At 38.3% G+C, this 22,795-nt stretch overlaps 1 long non-coding RNA gene across 1 annotated transcript; it reads left to right on the forward strand.

The window, feature by feature from the left end:
- Window positions 1-15,055: 15,055 nt before the first annotated feature.
- Window positions 15,056-22,426, forward strand: LOC134156907 (uncharacterized). The gene is made up of 4 exons (XR_009962124.1): window positions 15,056-15,313; window positions 16,813-16,938; window positions 17,372-17,558; window positions 22,362-22,426. It is a non-coding gene; the product is annotated as an uncharacterized LOC134156907 (long non-coding RNA).
- The last annotated feature ends 369 nt before the right edge of the window (window positions 22,427-22,795 follow it).

The raw sequence follows: 22,795 nt of genomic DNA on the forward strand, positions 1-22,795 counted from the left end.
TTGAAAAAGCATTAAATTCCTCTTGTGTTTGGCAGTGTGAATTAACTGGTCTCTGTCAGGCAGAACTTGTTTCTCTGTAGCAGCAGGCTAAGACTGTTGGGGAGCAAAGAACATGAACTTGGGGAGTCTAGAAATGCATTAGGTTCACTAAGATTAGAAATATGTGGAGAAGTTTGTGTTGTATGTAATTTTTATGGTGAGGAATTAAATTATATTTTGTATATGCTGAAATTAAACTCTAGAAAACTTTTATGGTTTGATTGTGTGCGTTTGTGATTGCTAGCAAAACAAATGGGGTACACAACCACATTTCTACTCTGAAGATGCAAATTTAATTCCTTTTTTTTCTTACCTTTAAAAAAATGTGCAAATAAATAGAACAGAGAAATAGAAAATCACAGTTATATTTTATGAGGAATAATTGGTAGGAATTATAGTAAGAGGAAAATGATCATACATGTCATACGCTTATCTCAAAATTGACTTAAAATCATTACATATCAGATAAATGCATGTGATTAATTTCTCTACATTTTGCTGTGCGAAAATCTTTAGTTTCAGTTAAAGAAGTTGCAGTACAAATTAATATTTCTCTACATGATTTTTTACAGGTCTAAGAAGGGAATGAAACACATAACATCGATTCCACATAGCATGATATGTGCACAAAAAATAAAGTGCAATATTTGTATATGTAGATGTATAAGAAGGTTTTGAAAATAAACATCAGTCATCCCTTAAAGTCCCAAGTTACCAAGAAAAATTCTCTTCTAGCATGGCTCTATGTCATTCCCCATAGGGGAAAACAGTTGTAAATATACACAAAAAGGCTTAGGGGTTGAATACATGCTGCCATTAGCCCCGGCTTAAAATCTGCTGAAGTTAAATGTCTTGTGTATTACAAGAGCACATGATCTACCTTGCCAGTTTTGTTTTGCTTTGTTTTGTTTTGTTTTATTTTATTTTATTTTATTTTATTTTATTTTATTTTATTTTACTTTACTTTATTTTTTACTTCAATTTATTTTATTTAATTTTATTTTTTACTTCAATTTATTTTATTTTAATCTATTTTTAATGTAAAAGTTATATCAAATTTTTATGTTCTCTGGTTGTTTTTTTAACCTACATGAATACAAGGAAAACTGCCGATGAATTAAATACAGAATTCAGCAAGTTAGCAGAGAAAAGTTGCATATGAGCTAGAACTCAGTATGTGAGCAATTCTGCTGAAGTTCGAGGAACATGTGGCATGTTTCAAACCAAATGAATTCATTAAATCTTCACAAAATCATCTGCTTAGTGTCTCTGGTGGAAGATAAAGAATGAGAGAAGCATGGTAATTTTACAGGAATATGCATGGAATATTCTTGGCTGCTCACTGACCCCGCTGTATCCCCAGCTCATATCTGAGAATGTATGCGTTCTGCCAGAGCTAGGAAGGAAATTAAGATGGGAAACAAGCAAACAAAAAAAATGTAATTCTTTGAAATACTGTAATTGTGTTATTGTACAATTTTCAGATTAAGGTTCAGGTATTTTATTTTTGAGGAAACATTTTTCTGTGATCTGCTTATATAATTCATAGGATTAAGGCAAAGTGAAGACTGTTCTTAGACTTCAGAATGCAGGTTACTTTTACTTTTATACAAGAATTGATAGACAAGTCATATAGCTGTTGCAATGTAAAATAATAATCCACAATTACAAAGCATGGAGGTGGAAAACATCAAAATAATCAACATGAAAGTGAACCATAGAATGCATTGAACTTAAATATATGGCCTAATTATCCTCTTGTGTCAGTTTTAGGACAATATAGCTATTACAATTTAAATAAAACCAACAATAATTTCAGTGATTTCTATGCAGCTGGTCCTTAGATAAGAGAAAGCGTTTAGACTTTGATTCTGTGGTCTTTAGTTTGTAATAAAATGTACAGTGTTTTTCTTGCCTTTGATTTTTTTATTCTTAAAAATTAATCGGTACAGTGCTAAAGAAAAAAGTGGGTAATTATATAAACACGTTAGCCTGGTTAACTTTGATCATAATGGCTTTTGAGGTCTTCTGTTCCACAAACTTATAGTGTTTTGAAGCTTGCCTGCACAATTCAGTCAAACGTAGATATCATATAGCTGCATATTTATATTTGTTATTCAACATACCTATTTGAAGTCATATCTGCATTCAACTCACTAGTAACTTGGATTAGGATTCTTGTGGCCCTAATTATCAAACCCTGGTGTCGGTCTTTCCATTAGTAATCCGTAAACTGCCACTTGTTCATTCCTGATATGGGGAGGAGTACTTTTTGAAACCTGGCTAGATGAGCAAGTAATTGGGTACATATTCTCAAAGGGCAAAGCTGGACATGTTTTATTACAGAGTACTGGTTGACTAATGGCTAACTTGGTCAGTAAAGTCATTTGGTTTTCTTTCTGCAAGTACTTTTTGACTATCATGCAGTTAATTTACCCTGTCCTTTAACCCTGGCTTGCCTAGGGATGAAACTGTAAATTGTGTTTCTTACATCATTTTATGGTGAGCAGTAGTATGCAGAGGTTTTGCAGAAGAAAATTTGAGGCCCACATCTGTATGGTCTGGTTTATAAGGTCAACTTCAGGACCCTAAAACCAGTTTATTCTCCTGCTCCACCTGTTCTTTGCTTCTTCCACATCTGGACTTCAGATGGGAAAGTCTGCTCCCCGCTGTACAAATTATACCTAGATAATCCTGTAGCTTAATACTGGAGATGACCTATTTCTTTTGTTGTTTTAAATTTTTGTTGTTTCATGTCTTTCTATGCTTTTCTGTTAGCACAAGATGTAATTGTAGACAGAAATAAGAATACATTAGCACAAGAAGGAGGTCTATATGATATTACAAGACATAGTTCCTTGAAATTATGTTTATTAAGCATTGTGGGTGTTTTAAAACTATGTCAGAGCAAAAATCTTGAAATATTTTACTTTCAAGAGTTTTAGTCCATTTTAAAAGTAATCTCTTAAACTAAATGTAATTCAGATTTTATTTTATATTTGTGCCTCATGATATAGTGAAGGGGCAAGGAGAGGATGATTACAAAGATAAGAAAGGCTACTTTTTCTGAAGATCACCTCTATGGAGAGGCGTGTTTGTCTGCACAGCCTTGCATGAGTAGCTCCTGCAGATAAATAATGTTAATAAACAGCATACAGGTAAATATTTTTCAAGACCTCAAGAAACAACAAAAAATAGTTCTGGGATATTTTTTTTTTCCTCTTTTATCTTCCTGAATCTATATAGGAAAAATGCACATATCCATTTAAAAACATGATTTACTTTTTATTTTTTAAACATCAATATTGTGCCAGAATCATTTTTAACCAAAGTGTAGAATCCATCACTGTCAACAGATATAAGAATGGCTTCAATATTTTTTTCTTTCCAACAACTTTCCATTTTGACATATGAAGAAGAGTAATTTTGTAAAATTCTAAACTTTTACAAAGGTAAGAAATGGCAAAATAATAACAACATTTGTCTTCTGTCAAGAAACATTGACATGGTATTACTACAGCAAAATTGGTTTGTGTTGTGAAGTGTGTCTCATAGATAAATCAGATTTGAGACTTTAAGCTAACTGAATTGCACTTTAGTACTGATCTCTATAAGAATATCAAGACATATGATACTGAATTTATGTTTTTTCAGGTTGTTTGGTTTTTTTTATTATTTTTTACAAAAGTGGGATAAGACACTAGTTTGAAAAAAAATATTTCCTGCTCTTCACCTGCCTTCACTTTTTTTACACTTAACTCTAATATGATTCACTATGTCAGCAAGCAGACACTGCATCCTCAGCCTTGTATATAAAAAAGCAGAGGTGTGGTAAATCTATATATGGATTTATTGAAAGATGCCTTTTCCTTGTCACATTAAATAGATATCATTTCACATTAAATAGATATCATTCCAGCATTCAAAAATAAGTACATTTATATTTCCACATAATTCAAATATACATGTGAGACACACGTAGCCAAAATGGATTTGTAAAATCTTTATAGGCTTATGATGTTTATCAGACTGTGCTGAATACTTCTACGTTAGGTGTACAGCTTGACGAAGGACTTGTATAAGATTAGGAAGTACTACTCCTCATGGTCATGCTTTAGTGAGAGTTGTTAAGCTGACATCTGGCTGAGCATCTTCTTGCTTCAGGGCATCCTCCACATGGTCTAGGAGGTCCTAGGCCACTTTGCCAAATGTGTGGCTTGATCTGGTTTCTTCATGCCTTGCTCTGCAGAACACCAATGGCTTTCCCCCATGAACTTGAGAGGAACAGCAGCAAACAATTAGCAGTTCTTCAGTACTGGGAAATATCCATCTGCTCTTGGCACAACTGTTTGTCAACATATAAATAGCTACACTGCCAGCAAATGGAGCAATTTTCTTCATCTGGCTCATGCTTCCTTTCCTCCCTACGCAAGTGGCATTTGCAGTTTGGTTACAGGAATTAATATATTCAACAAAATGTCAGTTCTTGCCACATTATCTTAAAAGGAGCAATTTCAGCAAATAAATGGAAACATGGAGATTCACTGAAAGTTTTTTGTCTTTTTTTTTGTTTGTTTGTTTTTTTGAGGGGAGGTGTCACTGAAGTGCGCTTTCAGACTCAAAAATGGGCAAAGAATGTATCCGTTGGGCTGTGTTTGATTTTGCATTGTGTAATTAGTTACCTGCTGGAGCTTCTTGCAGCTTTTCCATTTGCTTTTATAAGGGCTAATCCTAACTAAAGAAGAAAAGAGTCATTCTGTGACCAGTGAAACTTATGAAGCTTTGTTTCCTGCAGCTCCCTCCCATGTGGTTTCTCTAGTGTCTAATAGCTTGGTTGAGTTCACACTGCAGGTTCTCTCACAGTAAGATACCCAGATTAGTTCCCTTTCATTTGACTTTCAATTTTCACAGAACAAGTAGAAATTTACTTTATATTTAACATAATGTAGAACCATGTTTCATTTCTTAAAAAAAAACACAGCCCACATATAAAAACATTGGTGTTTTAGAGCAGCTACAGAACTGTGTTTCACTTTGTCTCAATTAACTGATGATCATAAACGCTATCAGCTGTGTAATGGACACAGTGGTAATGCTTACATATATCTATAATTGCTCTTGATCCTGCCATTGGGATTTCTGAAACACTGCAGCATTTTTAAACCTTTGGAAAATACAAATAACTCATAGTTTCCTCTCCTTCCTTCCATAATTCTGTTTAATTAGATGAACATGCAAGTGCAAGTGACAGCTACTCTCAGTGTCTGTTGAATGCTGAGTCAATGAATCCTGAGGCTTATAATCTAATCAATATACAACATAGTAAATGACTGATAAATCTGTTCTAGTAAGTTCAGTGTTTGTTACATTTTTGGACTCCTGGAAAGTTTAGTCTCTGTGGTTTGACCCTTTGCAGCAGACTTGTGAGTCTGATTTCAGTTAGCTTTGTTTAAATCCTTCAAAACTCCATGCCTTCCAGTTTTTCTCTGATCAAGATGCATTGGGGGGAACAGGCAGAGCACGTAGCTTTGTTTTGACTTGTCTTTTAATGCACTTATTAAATATATCTGTACTAGCAATATATTGATGGAAAAGTTTGACAGAAATAAAAGTGACAAGGCTCCGAGGAGTTCTCAGGCTGCAATCCAGGTTGAACTGAAATTATCTCTTGAACAGTCAGGTATTATTGCATAAATGTTGACAGATCCCAGCTGGCCAAGCTCTGATCTCAAACCAATTTAAGTCACATTCAAACCCACTGGCTTCTGCAGTTTCTCTATTTTAAATTGGCACCATGTAGACATTCTCATTTTAGGAATTAAATGTTTGTGTAAAGCAGTTTGGGAACTGAATGTTTTGCAAGTTTCTTCTTCATGTGATGTGGCAGAGGTGTTTAGGTTTCTGAGGAAAATGACAGTATTGAACAGAAAAGGGCATAGGCATAGTCTTTTACAAATGGACATCCTTGTCATTACTAGACCTTTGCAGATGTTTAGGTTCGTTGTCAAACTCCTTCCTATTATAGGAAAGTAAATGTAATCTCCATGGGCTGGATGCTTTCTTCTATAAATTGCAGTGAAGGTAGTTTTCTGTCATTTGCAGGCACTGTGTGCTGCAGACCAGCCTCTTAAAATCCTTTGTGAGGAAATGAGAAGTGGATAGAGGAAAAAAACCTGTTGCATGCTCCTGCTGAGCTGGTCCTTCCAGGCTGACTAGCCAAACGCCAGACTAACACTATTGGTGTTAGTCACCCAATATCCAGATGCCAGGACACATAGGCTTTGAGAATCATTTAAAGAAATTGACTCTACCATTACTGTTGTGGAGTTAAAAGCTATGACATGATCATAGCATCAGCCAGATGTGTGCGATGTCTTGTCTTGTTGCAAGAATTTGGTGCTTTTTTTCCCAAGCTAAAGATGACCAGCCACTGTGCAGGTAGGGTGCTGGTGATGAGCGCGGTTTGAGCTGCTGGCAGAATTGTCCTTGGCCTGCAGATGTCCTCCTGTTGCTGCATCTGTGGGCCTCTGGTGGAGGGCTACTTCATGAGTTATGAACTAAGGTGGAATTTGGGTTCACATCCACAAGTGGCAAGACTGAGATTTCCAAATGAGCTTCTATATAGGTTGCAGCTGAGAGCCTCCAGAAATAAAAGTACAGGACTCCTATGGTTCAGCTTTCCAGGCTGGTAGTAGCCTCTGTTATCAGAGCAAATTTGTCTGAATGTGGGACCCTTAGGTCCCAACCTAGGGAAGCACTCAGTTCCAATTTGGCTTACTATTAAAGAGGTAGCACTGAACATTTTGGATCCAGATCATGTCTGCATAACAGAGTTTGAATATGTTAATTTTCTTCTAATCACAAATTTGTCACATGCCACACATGCTACTTCTGAGTTTTATGAGAATCTGCTTAAGAGGATAGTTGATGCTTGTCACACCATTGGGTTAACGGTGCTTTAGGAGCTTTTAGCTGTTTAAATAGTATATTGAAGAAATACTTGTCTGTTTGTATTTACCTGCTTACTAGATATTTATTGAGAAGATTCTACCAGAAAATCTTGATTCTCAGTCTAATAATGTTAATGATAATCAATGTTATTGATGTCTTAATGTTATTAAAGTATTAGCATAAACTGTCATATAGTAGTAAAGAGCCAAACACTATTTCCTTCCTATTAGCAATTGCTGCTGTAAGTTTCGAGGAAGACAAGCTGAAGCTAACTCACCTTACTTCCACCTTCAAGAAAAGCAGGTGATGGTATTCATGTTGCTGGGTGTGCGCTTCTCCTTCATAGTGCTGTTTCATGGTGTTTGGAGAACAGGGAGCGCTGGTCACGCTTCTTTTGATGCAGCCCAGGACGCAGTTGGCTTTCTGGGCTGCGAGTGGCCATTGTCAGGTCATGTTCAGCTCCTCATCATTTTCAGTAGTTTCTTTTCAGGGGGATCATAATCATCACGAATAAAATAGATTTTTTTGTAACTTTTTAATTTTCCATATGACAACTGTGTTTTAATTTCTCATTCAGACCAGCAGAGTCCAGTGCAGAGTTACGGTGCATATGCTATGAACAAAGCTCCACATACACAGACACACACATAATTCCGTCTGTGCAAACCATAGTAGCAGCAGAATGCTTCAACATAATTGGAAAACAATTCCATACAAAATAATTATTTTTAAAGGTAGATACTGTGTTTTTAAGGGGTTTTAGTTTATTAAACTTTATTTAGTTTTGGTGGACTTTCCTCTGGTATGTTTAGAATGTCCAGAAAACAAATGATAATATTGTGTGCATTTTAAAACAAAAATCTCTTGTGCTCTGTTGAGAGAATAGAACTTGTTTGGTCTATGTATTTATTCCACAATAAATAAAACCCCCAAGGAGTTTAGTTATAGACTAGGTATAAATTTGGGCTTCATGAAAAGTTCAGGTGTTATGAAATGCTCAGAACGAGGCAGATTCACACCAGTGACAGCTGGTGATCAGAGCAAGGTGCCCCAGGCCATCCAAGAGGTTGTGAAGTCCATGTTCTGTCCAGCCCCAGTGCAGGCCCTGTCTGCTGGGGGCTGGTGTGAGGATCTTGTGGCACTCCTGCCAGGAGCTTGCAGTTCCAGTGTCTGGAAACAGTGATAGCATGGATCCTTTTTTACTGAAATCCTGCACTAGAATCTAAACCTAGAGTAATTCAGCCATTGTTAACCTAAATATGCCATCTCATGTTTCATTCAGGCTTATTTCACCATGGTTGTTTCTCACTGATTGCAGCTGAAATGAAGACAAATCAGGCTTATTATTTTTAAGGGTTGTGAATATTTTTATTTTTGGTTTTTCTGTGGGCCTGATTCTAAAGTGGTAGCCATTTCCACCAGAGTAAATTGGGAGCAATCACCATGCTTCTCGTTGTCATTCATCCTGCGGTTAAAGTCGACTCTCATTCATCGGAGTGAAAGGTCCCTCGGTCTTGAATAATCAGTATAACATGGTGGAGTATTTAGTGGAGCAGGGACTGAAACACAAGTCCATCGTTCCCATAAGTGCCCCAACAGGTGCCTGCAGAAAGTGGCTGCTGTCACTTCTTGCTTTCTCTCTCTTCTTCTGTTTATATAAAAACTGACGCAGGGAGAGAGTTTCATTTTACCCAGGAGAGAATCTTGGTGTCAGGTCACTGTAATGGGAGATTTGGGGTTTAATCCCACTGGAGAAATCAGGGGTTGATTCAGATACCTGTGAGATGAATGAGTTAAGCTGCTGGAAAGGCTTTACTTTACAAAGGAGGCAAACTGGTACTTTCAGTCTGGAAAATAACATGGTGGGCGGATATGACAAAAAAGTATAAAATCATGAGTGAGCAGGGACTTCCCAGTCCCTCTTCCGAAACAAGAGCAGATTTAAAACAAAAGGAGCTTTTTGCATTTGTTTGGGCTTTGTGTTGTTTTGGGTTTTTTTCCCCAAACTTGTGATTTAACTTTGTAGCTCCTTGCCAGAAGAGGCTGTAGTAGATGTTGAAGGTTTAAGTATGTTTGCGGAAGACCAAACACGTCCATGGAAGAGTGATCTTTTAAGGATTAGGGAATATGGAGGAATTACCCTTTGAATAGGAATTTCAGGAACTGCAGGTTGTTGGATTCTGCAGTTATGTCCCAGGGGAGGGTATGGTTACTTCTGCCAATGTAACGAGCTGCACAGAAAGAACTGCGCTTTTCCTGCCACTCGCAGGGCTGCTGCCAGAGGCCAAGCCATGAGTTGTAACACTCTTGATCTGAGCACCACAGCTGGATCTGCATGGATAAGGGACTGGGGAGGGTGCCATCTCCTACCTTTCCCCACCTGTGAATCCTGAGCTTGGGCCAAGCCCTCTTGCAAGATTGGGTCCCTGTGTCCAATTCAGAGCCAGAAAGTCCTCCAGATTATGCGTAGGAGAGAGCTGCTGTGTGCCAGGGGAATGTGAAGTCTTTCATTCTTCTCTGCTGTTCACAAGCAAAACTTCACATATATGCATGTCCCACATCACCCACAGAAGTGCTTACAGGCCTGGGGTACCTTCAACTATAGGCAACAGCTTAGACTTGCCTACCTAAATCCTTTCATTGATCCATCCCTAAAAAACATTTCAAGGTCACCCAAAGATGCCATGGTAAAGACGATGGTTGAAATCTGTCTTACCCACTGGAACCACCCTACTCATGATTATTGGCATAAATGTCTTAATCTTTTCACAAAGATTTAGCAACATTTAAAAAAATAGGTTTATCTTTGGTAATATTTGCTTTTTATTTATGAAATTCCTGACATAAATGAAGTCTGGTTAGTGTTAACCTGAAAACACGAGGCTTTAAAGACATTTTTGTCAGATCATGGTAAGAGCAACCTTGATGTGGTTTGCCAAGCTTTGCATTATAATGTATGTCATCAGTAATGTAAGTTGTTATAATTTACTTCTGACATTAAGATGTTGCTTTTGGGCATATAGTTGCAAATGTATCCTATTCACTTTCTTACTTTCTAAATGCCCTTCATGTTTCAGTAAGACAATCCAATCAAAACTAAAGACCAAATGCACTGTAAAACAAACCAAGCATACAAACAATTCTTAAGCGTTCCTCTTATACGTTAGCTTGCTTGCCCAAGGCTTCTAAACTTCTTAAGCTATGTAATTGTGAAGTGCACAAAAGTTTTTAAAGGAAACATTTATACCATGTATTTTATGAGGTTTTCAGGTTCAAATTTGTAAAAAGAGAATCACACAGATAAGAATTTATCATAAATCTAACCAGCCTGGCCTAAGACTCACCGCTACTGAACATTCTTGTTCAAAACAGTTTGTTCTGATTTTCTTAAGTGACAATTTAAAATAATAAGTTTTATGATGACAGCACTTTGGAGGTGACTAATTGTGCTAAAAGGTGTGCAATCCTTGATTAAATGAAAGTCCCCCACAAGGAGAGATGCTTTAGTTTAATGATGGTCATAAAGCCAATTTTTAAAGCGATAAAAGTCACTGATTTTCTGTCTTTAGCCTTAGGCTGAATTCCATATTCTATATGTGCTTTCCATCAAAACCATTTTATGTTCTGCTCATAAGGGCAGAATACATCTGGTTTTGCCTTTTACCACCCATTACTACAATGCATATAATTTTTTTTTTTTTCCACCCGGAATCCCTGAAAAACACTTAGAAATCCATGGCAGGAGTTTGGATTTTATTAAAACTTGATATTAACTTGTGCTCCAAAGGCAGTGGGGCCCTTTGCACCATTGTGGCAGTGTGACCGGGCGGTCCCTGCTTTGGTAGTGGCTGCCTCAGTTTGCAGAGTATCCAAATTGCTCCATTCATTTTGTCTGGCAACTGGAAGAACCACTGGGGATATTTGAAATCCCAATGTTAATGTCTTTGTTGCTGACTGAAGCATGTCAAGGAGCAGCAGCTTAGAGACTTCCAGGACGGGGTCTGCATTCGCAGAGATTGTGGACATGTGCTTGCAAAATCCCTCTCAATTTCTGGAAGAAATCACTCCTATATAAAGCCACCAAAAAGAAAGGGTCATGTACTAGTTAGGAATCCTCACTGACTTCCCTGGTTTGGGGTTTAAGCTGATAAAGAAGAGGATTGGATTTTCCCTGTGCGATAACCATTTCCCTGCTCTCCTCAGCTGCAAATAATTAAATGAGTTTCAGTAAATGTGACATAAGATCAGATCCCAAGAGCTCCTGCCAAAGAGCACTTTTAAGGCATGAATTAAATACAGGTTGAAGTACTTTTAACCAATCAGCTGGTTTCCCACAGAGAAACGGGAGCTTCTTCATTTAGGAGCCTGACATTTTGTCCAAGTTCTGCTGAGCAGAACATATCACACCAGTTAACGCGGTAATGAAGAAGTGATGGTGGTATTTGCACTCGACTTGTACGTCAGCATAAATTCTGTTACTTGTCCAGATCCATACAACTTCCCTGAAATAAAGCGTATTTCAGCCCCATTAACCAATTTAAGATCTAAAATGAAATGAGATCAATTTAACTTAAATCCATCATAACCAAGCTGGCTTTGAGAATTACTTTCTCTGGGTCTGTAAGGATACTTCCAGTAACTGTTCCAGCAAGATAATGTATTCTGGGCTTTTTAAAGGGCCCAGCTACCCACAAAATTTTAATTGCAAATACTCAGATCAGATATATGGACTTCTGCTTTCTTAATGTCACTACCACCCATGAAAACCTGCAGTATTCCTGCATTAGAATTTCAGGCAATAAATGAATTTTAATGTGTTAAAATGGTACATTTATAACTTAGCCACCAACACAAAACAATAAATGGTTTTAAAAATAATTACTGCACTTTAGAACAGCCATTATTTCAAGCAGTGGATTTCAGTTGTGTTCACACAGTGCAGTTAAAAACATGTTTAAATATTTTCAGTTTTCAACAGGATGGTCACCCAAAGTGGATGTCTGAGAAATAAAAACTGGAATTAAAACCTCGAAGAGAGGTTAAGTTTGCCAAGTTACTTGTGAGAGCTGCATCATGGTTCTCAAGGCTCAGCCTGCTGCAGTTACCCAAATAGGTGTAGTTTCTGCATAAATTAATTCATTTTCTCACAACACCCATATAGCCAAATATAATTCTCAACTTAACCTGTTTCTATGGGGTCACCTTTGTGTGACACCCCTGTATTGGTGTCATCAGAATTAATAGGAAAGCTTGCCTTAAGCTTAATTGGTATTTTAATGCCTACATTTTTAAATTACTTGAACACTTTCTTAATTAAACTGGAACATTAAAACTGAAACTGCTCTTTATTTTTTGCTGTTTTCTTCATATTAAAATATTTCAAAGATAATTGCAATCCATATGGAAGAGTGCTTTTTGTAAAAAAAAAATTAAAAATCTTGTACTTGGTACTACATGTTAATTATAAGAAAGAAACAACTGGGGAAAAAATGTAATAGGTAGTCCAAAGGCCAGCAGTGATTTCACCTGAATGACTGAACATAGCAATTGCTTCCCAGCTGTTTAGATTCTAATCTCATTGTGGATTTGTATTGCTTTCACTGACTATATCTTTAATATCTACATGGACAGATGCTGTAGTGGTTGTTAAGACATTTTAGGAAACTTGCATCTTCCATCACCATTGTCACAAGTTAAAGGTCCAGAGACCTTAAGCTGATGGTTCAAGCTCATCTTGCCAAAGCAACAGAGTGAAAAAACGTATCTTTTCTTTTACTGCCCATTTTAAAGAAAACAAAGTGAATGACGAATTCAACATCAGTAAAGTCATTCTGTCCCTCAGCTTGCAATGTTTGTGGAGCTTTATTTAATGGAAAACTGAGATCATTCTCATATACAGATTGTTTATTGTGTAGATGTTTATTTTAATGCCTATCCTGTTCCTTCATCCTCACCATCCTGAAATTAACCATATTCAGCAGATAAACCATATACCTTTCTTCCCCGAGCAGTGTTACAGTTAGGGATGGAAATGTGTTATTGAGCTTAAATTAATGTATGAATTCACTAAACTTTTTCAAGCTCTGTGCCCATATTCCTTAGAGACAAAACGTTAGCCAACTGCAGTGAAAAAGTAAGAAGCCTTTTATGCTCCAACTCAAGCAACCTTAGTGACTTCAGCTTCCAGCTTACACAAGCCTACCCCACTTTGAGCTGTAGTCACTGAAAATTAAATAACTTTCTACTGATGGTTTTAATCTGGTCTCATTTTTTTTTTTCAGGTATACCAGTGCCAGTTCAGAGTGACTCCACTTTGTCCTGTGTTTTTTCCAGTTTTATATCAGCATAAAGAAGACCAGAATCAGACCCCAGTTTCTCTCCGATGTGTTGAACCAGTTTTGGCATCATGCAGTTCTTCATACAAAGAGCCAATGGCTTACAGCAGAGTAGTGGGCTGCAGGAGGTTTGCCTGTCTTTTCTTCTGAATTAAGCTTGGTATTTGCTCAAAGAAAAAAATACACTGCTAGTGCCAATTAGATAACTGGATCATTCTTCTTCTTCCATTGGAAATTCCTTTTTCTTTTATTTTCATTTCTAAAGGCCCAGCTTCTAAAGCACACTGGTGCACATCTGATTAAATGGGCTGTTTGTGGGACTGATCTCCAAAATTATAAATGTCCTCTGAGTTTGTAAGCAGGTAATATTCTTCAGAGAGATTTTCACTTTTAAAATGGGAAACAAAATAGAATTTTCATCATCAGCTGAGCTCAGAGCTATTGCTGTGTTTTCTCTTCTAAACCTGCTTTTTACTCAGTTACTAGACCAGCCTCCCTCATGAGCCTCTTCCCAGAAGCAGAAGTTCCTGCAACCACTTTTTCTGGCCTTTTGTGGTTCAGTACCCTATCGAGTCAGCAATTATTTTAAACCTTTATTGCAAGTCAATGCAAAATAAAGGAAAAAATTCATGAAATCATGGAATGGTTTGTGATGGAAAGGACCTTAAGATCACTCAGTTCCAATCCCCCTGCCACAGGCAGGGACACCTTACACTAGACTAGGTTACTGAAAGCCCCATCCAACCTGGCCTTAAGCTTCTCCAGGGATGAGGCAGCCACAGCTTCTCAGGGTAACCTGTGCCAGTGCCTCACCACCCTCAAAGAGAAGAACTTCTTCCTAATATTTGGTCTAAATCTCCTCTCTTCTGGGTTAAAGCCATTCCCCCTTGTCCTATCCCTACCTGCCCTTGTAAAAAGTCCCTCTCCAGTTTTCTTGTAAATCCCCTTTAGGCACTGGAAGGCTGCTCTAAATTCTTCTGAGACCCTTCTCCTCTCCAGGCTGAACAAGCCCAACTCTCTCAGCCTGTCTTCATAGGAGAGGTTTTCTCCATAATTTCTCTGTAATCATTTTTTATGAGCCCCTTCAGCAAGATCCTGCTCCACATGCAAATTCACATGAGCTTGCTGGGTTTTGTAGTGTTACTGGGATTACTGCTCAAAATGCTTTTACTGTTATTTCAGGTGCTGGTGACATACCCTGGTAAGGTTTGCTTTTAGGAGAGAAGGGCGCATCCACCCAAAGACAGTCCTGCCAAGCAGTGCCTGGCATTGCTGGCAGAATTTACCCTTCTGTGCAACGTTGCCTCTTTTTGCATTTGTAATAATATGGCTCTTTAACACACTAGAAAAAAGGTTCTGCATTTAAACATGCCACAGGAGTGAAGATTAAGAAAGCAAGTGCAGGCGCCCAGCTGTTGAAAGGAACAGGAGTATGAAATTGGGGGTGGGGGACAGAATTAGCATTCTCCTCACATGCTCGCTGCCTGCTCGAATCACAATGCAGGCATTATCAGTGAGGGTTGAATCTTTGTATTATTTCCAAGTTTCCCCTATTGTCAGTCATTGTGACAAAGTGCAGGACAATCTGACACAATGATGAATCACTCCAGACACTGAGTTTTCACATGGCTGTCACAGGATCTCAGTAGGCTGTGTCACCTGAAAATGCCACAAGACTAAAGCTGTGGTGTACTTCAGAACAAAAATGGAGTTTGGTATAAACTCCACTCATTCAGGACTTAAACATGGGAGTCTGGAGGGATGGCTGAGATTTTCCTCTTCCTTAGGAAATCTCTGCGTTTTCATCCAGAATGAATGAAGTAAGGAGCGGAGCTTAGGATTTATTAACATGTCTTGCATGCAAACCAGGAAGATATGGTTTGGATTTTTATGTTATGGAATGGAAGGATTTCTGTTCCTGCATAGAAGAGTTTGTACTGTGTGCATTTTTTAAAATACTTTGCTCAAGATGTAATGCCTATCAAAGGGTATTTTATCCCAGTAGTTTCAGTTGCATATATAAAAATGAGTTTCTTGCACTTACTTTTTTTCTGCATGGTAAAGTTATCTAGCATGCATTTTATTTTCTCTGTGGGTCAGGTAAGATGTAGCTGTACTGATAACTGATTGATATATAGTCAAATGCAAATATGCTTGTTTAAGTACATGCCTTGCCTTCATGTATATTTGCTTGTGGGTGCTATTGTGAGTCTAGCCCAGAAGAACATTGCTTTCTCCCACATTATTATTCACAAAGGCAGCTTTCTGAGTTATTTCTGTTCCTGCACAATATTCATGATAGCAATTTGATACCTTAGCAGTTTCAAGGTTATCAAGTGATTGAAAATCCTACTGCTTATTTCAAGGTGTTACATATAAACTGTACTGCCATCCATTCTAGTAATATAATAGTTTTTCTTAATGCCTTTCATGAACTCCTGATTTAAAGTGTAAGCTAAATTCAGAAAGGGCCTATCAGCCCCAGACTTTCCAGTGCAGCTCAGCTGCTGAATACAGTCCTCTGAGTTTGTACTGCTGCATGTACACTTAAGCAGGCAATACTTAATCTCTTTCAGAGATATTGATATATCAGCTCCCAAGTGAGGACACTGAACCACGACCATAATAAGAAACAAAGAAATGGCTATTTATTTCATGTGTCGAAGGGCTAGTGCTCCTTTGATATGAATCTCATGAGCAAGAATTGCAGACTGTACATCATGTGGATTAACTTTATACCAAAGAGCCGCTACAGAGCCATATGATACTGTAGCGTTCATTAGCGATGAACAAATAAATGCCATTGAATGCTTAATGAGGGCATTGAAGAAAAGCCCATCATTTCTCAACCTGTTTTGGGGGCTCCCAGCCACCCACTGAATTTTGGCTGTGGATGTAGTTTGGGTGATTTCTGATTGGTGAATAGTGTTGCTTGATGGAGTTTACATGGTGGCATCTGCTTAAGTAACAGATGTCTGTGCCACTAAGGTGCTATGTTCTCACTTTTTATATAGAAAGAAATTGCTTCTCAAAGAGTTTTTATTGTTTTTATGCAAATTAAAATACAAAATTCCTCTCCTTAAAGGATCCTCATTATAACAAGAACCTTAAATAATCATAAATACATATGCAGCCTCATAAAATCTTTTGCTCTTTGGATATCAAGGAACTTCCTTCTGCGCTGCCAATTGTGCATGAAATTAGTTCTTATTTCAACTACCAGTATGAAGATACTAGCTTTTATTCTGTGAAGCCCCACTGGATTTCTAAACAAATAGTGCAGAATAGTTGCTTGTGCCAAAGTATTTCAAGGAGGAAATTTTGCATTCTGCTTCTCATGCAGTGCTGAAGAGTAAAATAGAGCTCTATACTTATTTCCCAGAAGCCTGGTGACAGAAATATACATGTTTTTTATCTTTCTTTTACCAGTTTTCTTTGCTAGGCAAATGTGTGACATCTTTAAGGATTCTCTTTTTCTTTGAACCAGGGATTGAAATCTGTGAGGAATCATGCCTAGAAAAATGCCCGCAGTTGCCAGCCTACTTCGGGCTGAGCGTTAAGGTATACAAGTCCTTACATTCCTGTTTCATCTCACATCATAACTTTGCATCAGGTATGACTTGCACAGCACTAGTTTCCCTATCTATCTTGTTTATTTCCAGTGACAGGGAGGAATGAAGTCCCTTTATTCTTTGCATTACCTACATATGGACCAAGCAAGATGTCAGGTAACATAGTACTTTCAGGCAGGATGAAGGGGCTGCTAAGGGAGGCCATGGCCCCAACCCAGTTTGTGCAAGAGTGATACCAGACCCTGAGACAGGTAAAATTGTACTTTAATGGGATGTTTTGGGATTTTCTCCTGGCTACAAAGTTCAGGACAACAGCTCCTGTGCTGGACAAAATGATCCTTGATGAGGTCAAGATGTACATGCTAACACCAGACTAGAGCATCTACCAGCCTCTTCCAGGACCTTTGGAAAAAAAAAATGCATGGAGTTCAGTCAGCACTGAAAAGCACCTACCTGTCCCCTCATCTCTCTTAGGCAGAAGAAATTGCCCCACAAGGACCTCTGAGGTCAGCATCATCTGCCAACCCCATGATGATTTGGCTGCCCCATTCCTCCCTGCCACCCAAACAACCGGGGCAACCTGGGCAGAGCCGTGCCTGGGGTATGTGTATCTATTCATCTTGTTTTCCTTCATGTGGGCTCAACAATCACCAAACCCATGGTAAGCTTGAGAGAAATGGCTAAATTCCTGCAGAGGGGGGAGCCTGGATCATGCCCGGTCTCATGTACTTTGTGCTTGGTTTTGTCCTTTTAGAGTATGTTGTATTAAAGGAAAAGAAATTGAAAAAGAAAGCGTAGAGAACAGAAATGTGATTCTTTATTTTTTTCTGACCTGTAGGATGTGATGCTGTAGGAGTCAGAAGCCAAAGTCTGTTCAGTGTTTCAGTGGATAAACCTTATTTTAGATAGATATTTCTGATATGACCTTTTCCTAACAATATTTTTTCACATATCTATCCAGTAGACTGAGTAAGGAGGTGGTGGATGTGCAGTGTATTTTTAACCTTATGGCAAGAACATTAGTAACATAGAAGGGTGCTTTATTCTACTGCTAGCGCTGGCATCTGTTTCACAAACATTACCAAGATAATCACATTCTTCCTGCATCTGTTTTGCTTTAGCTCACACAGATAATTCAAGGGTAATGCACCTTGTCTAAGCTAATTCTAAATACATGCCTCAAACACAACAAAAAGCGCTTGGTGGGTATTTTGACCCAATGCACTACATCAAAGTAACCAAGTAAGCTGTAAATGCTTTGAATAAAATTGGACAAAAATTGGCATTTGTCCAGCCATGTTTCTGTCTGGCAGTTATTTAGGTTTTAAACTTTCCCTTTATGTGAATATGCATCAAACTGAAGTGCAACCTGTGAGCTATTCAGGTGCTCAAGTGAGAGCTGTGCTGAGGGATAAAATACACAATGGTCAGTGTGTTCTCATGTCTAAGATAAGTCCTGGAACTGAGACTTGACCTTTTCAGATAACCTGCAGGATATCAAAATTGCCTATATGGGACAACACCTTTGGGATGGTGCCCCTGATGAGGGGGAACTTGGAGCTGTTCACTGGGACTTTGACCTCTGGATCCATACATTAACTCCTGAAAAATGGAATTATGCAGATGATTGGTGAAAGTGAGGTTACATGAAATTAGCAAAATTGATAAACATAGTAAAGGATGTACTTAATAAAACCAGAATGTTTGTTGCTTATGGAAAGTCAACAAGAGGTCACACCTCTGGAGACACATATCAAATTCTGTTTTGTATGGTTAAAAAATATCAGTGACCATTAGTATCAGCAGCTTCTTTAGGTACTGTGATCAAGTAATAATCTAAGGTGTCAGAAGCTTGAAATGACTCCATTAGAGCCAGGAAAGAGGAGAATTTATGAAGACATCATTAGCATTTCCTTTTCAAGCTTCATGCAAATTTCTTGGAGGGAACATATGCCGAGAGTCCTCCGTTAGCAGTTGGAGCCAAGAGGAGTCCCTTTCTCAACACTGGCTACTGCCTGTCATCTTCTAAAAAGTATGTCATATGGTTTCAGAGAGCTAACACTACACTGGACATCATTCTATTCATAAGATTGATTTCTTCTAAACACTTTAAAATGGTTTTGAATGTTAATTATTTTTAAAATATTACTACTCCTAATAAGCATTATGATAAATGCATTTAAAAATAAATTATTAGCACTCTGCCTATTTTCAAATGCATTCAGACTTTATCAGTAAAGTTTAATTTGGGTTTGACTGATGTTCCAGTAAAATGCTCATCAACATAAGAGAATAAAGTAAAATGAGGATTTTTCAACGGACTCCTGAGAGTGTATAGACAGCAGAGACCACTCTGAATCCCTCCTAAACAAAAGACAGCTTGTATGTAGCAGGTCAACATTTGGAAACACAATATGGCGAAGAGGAGTCTGAAACAGGTCTTCATTCCTCATCTTTCAATGCTAAAAAGCAGATTCAAGCATTTGAAAGCAAAGGCATCAGAAAATGAACAGAGAAAACAAGTGAGTTTGTCTCCAACAGGAAAATCATTTAGTGCTATTTAAAGTGATCCACTGGTTATCTTCTTATTGCACTAATAAATACTCACAAAACTATAACACAGATTGACTTGAAGAGAGTCCTTGCTTTATTTTGAGTAACTGCATTAAATGGCAGGGTCTTTGTCCCAAGGTTAGGAACTGTTTCAACAGTAAAACCATCCTGGATTTGATCGTACGCCCAGCATTGTAGCGTTTGATCATACATCTCAACAGCACTGTAGCATTGGGTTTTGGGGACTAATTTCTAATTTAGCCTGGTATAAGTGTGAGTTAATTTATGCCTACTTTATTTTTCTTTGCTCTCACTTGTTCACATCATTGATATTTTGCTTTCCTGCCTGTCTCTGTTGTCCTTAATGTTTTTGTATCTATGTATGGTTTAACTCAAAACTTTTTATAACACTATTACTGATGGAATTTTATTGGCTTTTTTTTAATGAGGAATTACAGTAATTTATCATTTAAATTAAAAACAATATGTGATAGGAAAACTTTGAGCATGCTTAGTGGTAGACAGATAGATAGGTAGTCTTGCCTGCAACCACTGGTGCTGTATGTGAGAATTCCTCAGGGCCAACAGGAACAAAGAGCAAACCAGGACGAAAAGCTAGATCTTCAGCTTGTAGGAAGAGACTTTAAAATGTCTTGTTGAAGCATACACACAAAACACTGCTCTGTCATTGGGAATAACAGGCAATAAATTGATACAGTCTTTAGGGAACTGAAAATGAGAAGTACAGGAAACAGCAATTAAGCAATTTCAAGCCTAAATCATAACAGCGCAAGAGGAACTCCCTAGATGCCGTCGCAGCCTTTCAAATAATCACTGGATAAGTTTTGCCAAGAAGAATAAAAAAAAAAAAAAAAGAGAGAAAAGAAAAAAAGACAGCAAAATCAAGGCGTATACTCAGGAAAACACAGAACTGCAAATTCAAATTAATGGGGGGAAATTCCCAGTGGATGGAAGAGGAAAGGACTTAAGGACTGCACCGTCCCCTAGGACAGTGGCACAGGTCACAGCTTTGCAAGGAGGAGCCATGCAGGAGTCGTGTGGCCAACAGCCCTGTCTCTGAGCCCTGCTACTGCCTTTGCATGCTGTGCCCTCCCAGGGACCTCCTTGTTTTTGGCATGGGATTTCTGTAACTGTGGCCGTGGTGGAGGAGATTTGCCCTAAATGGGTGATTCAGGAAACTGCAGAGATCTCCTCTGGGAAGCTTCCCTGAGAGCCTGCTGTCCTCTTAAGTCCCTGCAGCCTCTCCCCAGGCTTACACCACACCAATCTGATTCCCTCATCAAAAAACACAGCTGGGTAGCCAAAGCATCCAGGAATACCTGCATCTACTCCATGTGAACCAGCTGATTTGGGCAGCCTGGCAGCTAAGGAATGTCCTAAGCAGAAATTTAACAGCAATGCTGCCCCTTTTCTGACTCTGCTTGGGAGTTCATGTTTCGATCATCATAAGTAGCAGCCCTCTAAATCTATGTGATTACTCAGATTTATCCTTCTAAGCAGTCATACAAGGGAAATAATTTGGTTGTCCTTGATGAATTCTCTAGGATAGTTTAATACAGAATCCCTAAGTCTCTTTGCCTGATGATGAAAAAAATACTGAGGTTTAACAGGCTTGAAATTGCTTATGGTTTTTCTGATGATGACCCAAGATGAAGTCCTAACACTGCTGAGCGTGCAAGGACTCATTTTCTGCAAAGCAACACTGTCCACATGTATATGGAGAATTCGAGAGTTTTATCCTGATATTTTAAATGTATTTCCAAACTAACTCCATGACTAAGGAGTGTGACTGGGGGTTACGCACTGCAAATACCTTGTATCTGTTTGTGCCATGTCCAGAATGACCACAAAATGACATTTATTCCTTTTGAACTACAAAGTTACTTTGTCTGTTCCCAGAAATTTCAGTATTTCGGAGAAAAGCTGGATTTGCAAACATGTGCCGATCATCTGGACAGCATGCATGTGGGAGGGTGCAGGCTTTCTGAAGGAACAGGACTCGTGACACATGGGCACATTCTTAGCATCTAATGTGAAATATGTCTTGCCAGAAATGTGTCTTTTCAGGACCAGTGAGACCATGATGCAGGGGAGGTCCTGAGCATCTGTTTAACAGCATAAGCAGAAAGTCATGAAAATCATTAAAAACAAAAGGAAACCAAACTAAAAAAAAAAATCCCACAACAAGAGACAGCTAACTATATGAAATCCCAAATCTTAGCTCCAGGTAATGCAATCATCTGAATATCTATTTCTTCCCATTTGCATGATTAATTGATATCTTGTTAAGTGCTCATTAGGCACACTGCAAATCAGCGTGGAACAAAATAAACACTTCACAATAGAGAAGAGAGTCTCTAATTGTGAATTACACTGGAAAAAAATGTGTTTTAAAAATACATTGGAGGAGTCATCCTGTATTATATGCAAGGTAAACATGATTGAAAATTTCCCAAACTGTTACTGGAGGCTGTATGCTGCTCTGACTTTGGTGAATTCCAGACTGCATGTCTGGCCAGTGATCTGAATAGCAAGAAGTAGTCACAAAAAATGTTTCTAAAAAGGTATTCAAGCTTATTGACATATGAGTCCAGAAGACTGTATATCTTGGTTAATTTATACACATCTCTGAATGCTCAGGTTTACATGTGAATAAGATTTCAAGTCAAGAAATTTCCTGTCCTGATGATGGAGGCTCTGCTGCAGAGTTGTTTTCTGTAAATATAAATGCTGCATGTAGAGCAGGAATATCTAATCTGTAAAATGCCTGCTTTACAGAGCATTTTAGAGGTAGTAGTGTTGACAGCAGAAACCAGCAATGGTCCAGCATGCAGAAATCCAATGCTTAAACTCCTGAAAAATCCCATGTCCCTTCTCTCCATGTCTGCAGGCAGATGTCCATCAGTTTGATAGGACCACGTGCGTGCTGAGAACAGTGCCTGAACAAGTGCTTTTGCTGGACCATGTTTATTGCACAGGCCATTACACAGATATTGGAGATTTGGAAACCAGTTAGTACATGCAAACCAGCTCTTCATTATACTACTGTGGATCCTGAGTACTCTGGTAATAAAATAGATTAGTAATAAATAATGATAAGTAAGGAAGGGAATTAACAACAAACTTCAGTTCATACAACAGGGCTAAAAGTATATCCCCTTTATTGTCAGAGTAACAACACAAAGTAAGAAGTGTTAGCATAAGCCCCACACAGTGCTCTGAACCTGTAGGGGTGGTGTGGTGAGGATGACTGTGATTAAGGAGTGGTTTTTCCTAACTGTGGGAACTTCCTAACTCCCTGGGGAGTCTCCACCACAGCACCAT

Source organism: Pezoporus occidentalis, unplaced genomic scaffold (genome assembly GCF_034315485.1).
Source record: "Pezoporus occidentalis ecotype Australia unplaced genomic scaffold, CSIRO_AGI_Poc_V1 ctg12, whole genome shotgun sequence".
NCBI classification, from domain to species: Eukaryota; Metazoa; Chordata; class Aves; order Psittaciformes; family Psittacidae; genus Pezoporus; species Pezoporus occidentalis.